The sequence below is a fragment of the Papaver somniferum genome, chromosome 1 (assembly GCF_003573695.1).
Source record: "Papaver somniferum cultivar HN1 chromosome 1, ASM357369v1, whole genome shotgun sequence".
In the NCBI taxonomy this organism is placed as follows: Eukaryota; Viridiplantae; Streptophyta; class Magnoliopsida; order Ranunculales; family Papaveraceae; genus Papaver; species Papaver somniferum.
Genome location: NC_039358.1, coordinates 76,894,891 through 76,902,320, shown reverse-complemented (window position 1 = coordinate 76,902,320; position 7,430 = coordinate 76,894,891). Strand labels below are relative to the sequence as shown.

Genomic DNA, 7,430 nt, shown 5'->3' with positions numbered 1-7,430 from the left:
ATATATATATATATATATATAGCAGCTAGGAGGACATAGCGTCATACCGGAACATCCAAGAGAAGGTGAATTGGCTGATGATAGAATCTATCTCATCTAATCACAGCATTTGAAGCAGTAAATTCCATCTTTTCATTCTAGCTTCTGCATAGAAGAAAGCACTGACTGAAACTACGCCAATCTGGTGGTTATAAATCGCTCTTTCAGTAAGTATTTACCCATTCCACATCCATCTGTTTTTTTTTCAATATCTTCTGACACAATCCACTAGGGTTCACCATATTATCTCATCCTTATAATCCATCTACTTTTATACGCTCTTTAAAATAGAGCTGGATATGGCTCTGAGATGTCTACATGTCACCTAGCTATAACAATGGAAAACTCTAGATGTATATATAATGCCTAAAAAATGTAAAAAATATTTAGTTGTAAGTTGTGACTGTAGATATTCAGCATAAATGCTCATAAATAAGTTGCAACGACCCATCAGTCATCATTGTGAGACTGAAAGAGCACAAACACGCAAAATAAGAAAGGAAAATTATATCAATCATGTAATCAACTAATTACTCATATTTTTATTTTGGTAACACTTAATTGTTTAAGATGAGTAAATATGTACTCGATTTGATATTTGATTGGGGCATGTTAGAATATGTCGATGTGGTCAAGATCAAGATGAAGTCAACGATCAAGGTAAAGTGACCAAGACTCAAGTCATACGTCAAAGGTCAAAATGAAGTAGTCGAGACTCAAGCTACCAGAGGATCGACGTAGATCAAGCAATACAGAAGATTGACAGAGATCGAGCTAAGTTTATGCGAATAGGAGATCTTGTGTAATTTAGCTTATTTTCTATAGAGGAAAGTATCTAATTAATTTCCTTTATTTTTTATATTCTAATTAATTAGGATATGTTATAGTTAATTAAGATATACTCAAGAATAAGATAATATCTTGATTAATTAATTATTTGTATATTCACTCTATAAATAAAGAGTGTCATTGTAATTGTAAATCATCCCAGTGACATCAAAACTGGTGATCAATAATATTTCTCCCTTCGGGTTTTTGTCCGTGGACGTAGGTCGAGTTGACCGAACCACGTTAAATCTCTGTCTCATGTCACGATTTCTCTTTGGTCCATGATCCCTCGATACTCATAATTTATTATGGTATCAGAGCGGGGAGATCCGCTCAAGTTGCTTCCGCTTCAAAATTCAAATTTTATTTTTCACATCAATCAATGTTTTTCTTTTTGATTTCATGTTTGATGTCGTTACTCATAAAAATAATGTTGTCCATTGTTATTCTAGCGATTCTTTTCAGTTGAAGTGACGTAGATGATCAAATATACTTCTACGACAACACTTTTTATCACTTTCTTCCAAATTTGATCAAGATATCGAAGAATTTATAGATAACACCTAATACGTGATTGAAGTTGTGTTCGTTAAGTCAGTATTCAAGTTGAACACTTTGATTCTCTCTGTGTCCAACTTGTTGGGGGTGTTAGAATATATCGAGGTGGTCAAGCTCAAGATGAAGTCAACGATCAAGGTAAAGTGACCAAGACTCAAGTCATACGTCAAAGGTCAAAATGAAGTAGTCGAGACTCAAGCTACTAGAGGATCGACATAGATCAAGCAATACAGAAGATTGACAGAGATCGAGCTAAGTTTACGCGAATAGGAGATCTTGTGTAATTTAGCTTATTTTCTATAGAGGAAAGTATCTAATTAATTTCCTATATTTTCAATATTCTAATTAATTAAGATATGTTATAGTTAATTCAGATATACTCAAGAATAAGATAATATCTTGATTAATTAATTATTTATATATTCACTCTATAAATAAAGAGTGTCATTGTAATTGCAAATCATCCCAATGACATCAAAAATGGTGATTAATAATATTTCTCCCTTCGGGTTTTTGTCCGTGGACGTAGGTCAAATTGACTGAACCACGTTAAATTTCTGTCTCATGTCACGATTTCTCTTTGGTCCATGATCCCTCGATACTCATAATTTATTAGGGCATTCCTACCGCATCACCTACTCATTAAATGTTATCACATACAACTATACAAGTTCTTATTGGTCTTACAAATGCAAGTATACGTATGGATCTGGTTTTCAGTAAGTGAAGCAAATAACAGAGCGTTGCAGAAAAAATTCCATTTGAAACACACAGGAAGAAGTACGCTAGGAACTCGTAGCTAACCAGAAGTACGTAATGTCTCAGACAACACCAAACCACACTATGGTAGTATCTGGTTGGGCAGGTCACGATAAATCTGGAAAAGTAACACCGTTCTCCTTCAAAAGAAGGTAAGCAATTTTCCATTTTATTTTTCTTGTTCGAAAATGTAATTTTTTTCGTACGAATGAATCGATGCAAACCTGCGTTCTTATTCTGATTCTTTTGCTTTTTTATATATTTTTGCTAGAGAAAATGGGGTAAATGATGTAACGATTGAGGTGTTATACTGTGGAATTTGCCATACAGATATTCACCACTTGAAAGATGACTGGGGAATCACTAGATACCCAGTTGTCCCTGGGTATGTACATAACATTCTATTAGATGAACCATTCTGAATATTTTCATTTTTTATTTTTTTTATATCTTCGCATTTCCTGGTTTTTCAACTCTAAATCATCCAGAAATGGAACTTGAATATTACTTTTTGCTTCTTTTTTGGTGGAAAATATTATTCTACAACTGTTACAAACGTAGATCTGCAACGTTATTTAATTTCTGTATTTAGTACCGACAAAGAAAAACACCCGTGGAAAATACTGTTCTTCAACTGTATTAACAAATTAATCGGTTGAATGACTGTAGGCACGAAATTACAGGTGTGATTACAAAAATAGGGAGTAACGTGAAAGAGTTCAAAGTTGGAGATAGAGCCGGAGTAGGATGTTTAGCATGTTCTTGTTTGGAATGTGAATACTGCAAGGATTCTCAAGAACAATATTGCGAAAATCATCAGTTTACTTACAATGGCATCTTCTGGGATGGAAGTATCACTTATGGTGGTTACTCCAAAATGCTTGTTGCTGACAGAAGGTATCCCATGCCAGCCTTTCCATATTGCAACAGAAAAATCAATTTCTTTTTCTTGTCTTCATACACTATGATGTGCGTTTATCATAAGATTTAAACTGTTTTGTGATGTTGCGAAGGTTTGTGGTGCACGTTCCAGAAGGCTTGCCAATGGATGCAGCTGTGCGCCGGGATAACAGTGTTCACACCATTTAAAGACTACAACTTACTCGAAGGCCCAAGTAAGAAGATCGGAATAGTGGGGCTAGGTGGTCTCGGTCATCTTGCTGTTAAATTCGGCAAGGGCTTTGGCCACCACGTTACTGTTATAAGCACCTCTCCTTCGAAAGAAGCCGAAGCTAAAGTGCGCCTAGGTGCCGATGACTTCATTGTCAGCACTAACACAGAACAAATGCAGGTTCTTTACTTGCTCTTATAGGGAATTCATATCTTATTGCTAAGATTATGTTCTCTGATGGTTGTGGATTGTGGTAAAATGCAGGCAGGGAAGAGGAGTTTGGATTTCATAATTGATACAGTTTCAGCTGTACATTCATTGGGCCCAATTATAGAACTTCTGAAAGTTAATGGGGCTTTAACCATTGTGGGCGCACCATCTGAACCAATGGGCTTGCCTGCCTTTCCTATGATTTTTGGTAAAGAACTCGCATAATTTCATTACATCTCACTAATTGTCATTGAGATGTTTTAGTCTTTGGAAAGCTTTTTGCCTCATCTTAACAAAAATCTCTCAATGATTGATTGTAGGCAAAAGATCCGTGAGAGGTAGCATGATAGGAGGCATGAAAGAGACGCAAGAAATGATGAATTATTGCGCGGAGAAAAATATCACTTGTGACATTGAAGTCGTGAAGACAGATGAGATCAATGAAGCACTGGACCGGTTGGCTAGAAATGATGTTCGTTATCGTTTTGTGATCGACATTGCTGGTGCAAAGAGTTGCAACGGTGCATGAGTGACTAGATGACGGATCTTGACATATATCTGTCTGTTTATTTGCGTATTTAAGTTTAAGACTTGTTATTAGTAATTATTAAACAATGCACTTCAATTAATGGCCATGATTAGCTCACCTGATTAAGCTTAATTACCACTCGTTCTGAGATTGTTTGTGATGAAATCTGGTGGCATTTGAGAATGGGAGGACGCGTACAAGGCAACACAAATGCAGCCGCAATAATAATAATTCTCCTGAAAAGTCTTGACTTTTTGTACGAGTCAATAACAAGAATGCGATGATGATTTCGCCAATGAGCTTTTAATTGAAACGTGGAGAAATACAAACAAACCGTTATGCGTCTTTGACAATTTTACTACTCCCTTGTGCTATCGACATTCAGACAAGTGTACCAATTTTTGTTTTGCAAGCTTGATGCGAGGGTTTTGATATATATCTGATCCTAGTTTGATCCACATGGACAGCCAAAGTACTAAACTAGACTCCACCTGTTTCTAGATGGGTCCCCATCTTAACAAAGATTTTGCCAAATGTGTAATCATTTGTTTAACATTTGTTTTAGTTAGCAAGATTGGCATTGCAGTACACTAAGATTGAGTGAAAGCAATAACTTAATTCTCATTCTCAAAGAGAAATTAAAGGAAGAAAAAAGATGGAGAAGAGAAGAAGCAGTGGCAAAGAGGGAAAAGAGTGAAAGCAATAAATGGTTCTAGTTATGCAACCAAAATTCCGCATATTATTATACTCTTGGAAGTTTTTGGTAGTTACCCAACCCCCAACATGGTCTCTTTACAGAAAATTTGTCACTGTATCACGCAAATTGTTACTTGCGCAGCTTTTTACCAAAAGACTATTTTTCTTCTGCCTGTGGTGCTTTGACTGGCACACTATTGAGATGGGAGTCATTAGACATGCGGACATGGTATTGTTAGCACATCAACATTTTAGATGGTCTTTGAAAGATGAGTACAATGGTTTTTTCTTGGTGTTGTTAGATTCACGACAAGAATGTGTTACCCAATCAGTAGATTGGGAGGAATATTGGGGAGTAATTTAGTTTTCAGCAATGATTCATGAAATCTGAATATGATTTTTATTTTTATTTATTTTTGTTTGTTTGTAATATCTCGATATATTAATAATATTTTTTTTTAGTATAAACCTTTCTGTCTTTCCTTCAATGTAGTCTAGTAATAGAACTCTAATTCACAGGGAACAAAAACCTTTACGTCTTATCCGAGCCAATATAAAAATAATTAAATTACAAGATAATAGATTCTTTAAATTCCCAATATAAACCGACTAAGGTGTATCTTAATGAAAATTATTATGATGCCCTATTAAAATTGGATTCCATAATGCTTTTCGCATTTCCTCAGTTGTGGTTGATTTCTTCACGCCTCTGAGTAAAGATGTCGTATCCATGTTGTTTTTCTAAACTTTAATTAAGTTCAAGCTTAAAACACGCGTTATTAACATTAGCCTGGTTGTGGCCGGTATTTTTTTGAATTTTAGAAAGGTGATTTTATGTTGTATTATGTTGTGTTGCGCGTTAGTAGCATCGTGTTTCGAAAACTAATATACAAAATTGTTGTGAAACTAACAAAGTATTAAAAAAATTTGATAAATTGCCAAATTAAAGTGATGGTGATATAGTTCATAATATTTTATTAATATCTGATAATTATAAATTATATTAGTAATTAGTAATTAGTTTTAAAAATAGACATGTTTCAAGAATTAATTTTAAATACACTCTAATAATAGTAAATTATATTTTAATTCTGATATATTTAATTAAATAAGTATAAAAAATAAGTATTTTGATATTTTATTTATTATTTAAAAAATAATAATCGTATATATTTATCTTTAAATGTTATTGTTATCATTGTCGTACTACTATTTATTGATTAAAAAAAAAATAGAGGAACAAGATTGAAGTGGAAGTATAATAATAAGAGTTTTCAATATTCAGGGTAAAATTTTCAGAGCTATGAGAATTTTACTTACCCTAACTCAAATTATAAGGAGTGTTATTTGATAGTGAACATACTATATTACCTTTCCCTAATAAGTAAACCTGAAACTCTAATAAACTTAAACCTATTTGTCCCCTTTTCATTCATTTTTAAAACCTATAATCATTTCGCCTCCTCTCATTTCTAAACCTAGCAATATGGCTCGTGAGAAAAAGATCAAATTAGTTACAACTGATTCTAATATCTTAGGTAAACTCAAAGGAAAAAAGGTATTCGAAAAGGAAGGAAAAAACAACGGGTGAATTCGGAAGAACAAAAACCAAAAATGGTCTTAATTAAAAAGTAAGTAAACTAAACACCCGTTATTGTACTTGCTAGTTTGTGTAGTGTTTCATTATGAATGTAGGTCAATAATAATTGTGTAGTGTTCCATCTGATACCATGACGATCTTTTTATATACATGTGTGTTGTAGGAAAAATCGTTATGGTATATAATTAGGGACAATGACGACCCTTTTCTTTGTTTAAGGATAGGCAATTATCAGATTTTGGGTCATCGTGGTCGTCTATTTTAGACCATGATGACCCAAATAGTGTAAAATATGTCGGTACCTTGGGTCGTCATGGTTTATGATTTTATCATGACAACCTATAGTATTACCCTAACGACTCTTCTTTAGTCCTTGGTGATTATGGAGTTAAAAAATCTATAAATTTATCCTGAATTTGCAGAGGGTCATCATGGTATAACTATAAAGGCATCATGGAAAAATTGAAAGCCGTTATGATGACTCTTGTACTAAGACTATGCATGTTAGTTTTGATTTTTCTGTATGTTTTATTGTATAGGCTTAAGAGATTAAAAAAGAAAAACAACACATCACCACTCCTACTATATAATCTCGCAGCAATGATAAATTCTTGGAGGTTGGTTAGTATGTTGGAAAATCTTCGAAAAAGGTACTGTTTTTTATCCATAAACTCATATAACAAGCATCCGGAGGATTCCTCTCATTCTTCCTCATATATTCCATATGTGATTTCGATGACGATGAAGGTACGGAAGAGGAAAATCTCCCAGAATAAGGTGGTGGTAATGAAGAAGGGAATTCAAATGGTGAAGAAGAAGAAGATGGTAACAAAATTAATAGTGGTGATGATGGTGAGGATAAGGAAGAAAAGGAAGTGGAAGAGATGAGGTGGAGGTAGCAGAAGATTAAGCAAAAACCAATGAGAACAAGAGAAAGGAAAAAGCCCCAATTAAGCCTGGTGTTTCGCACATTCACTCATCCTCTTGATGTTGGAACCTTTTCGCGGTGGGAAAGTTAGAGGGTTGACAAAAGATGAATGGGGATTTATATATGGATATCCCAGCTCGTGGGCTCGTACCATCTATGTGACCATCACAAT

At 34.2% G+C, this 7,430-nt stretch overlaps 1 pseudogene; it reads left to right on the top strand.

The window, feature by feature from the left end:
* The first annotated feature begins 2,194 nt into the window (after positions 1-2,194).
* Positions 2,195-4,132, top strand: LOC113330511 (annotated as a pseudogene).
* The last annotated feature ends 3,298 nt before the right edge of the window (positions 4,133-7,430 follow it).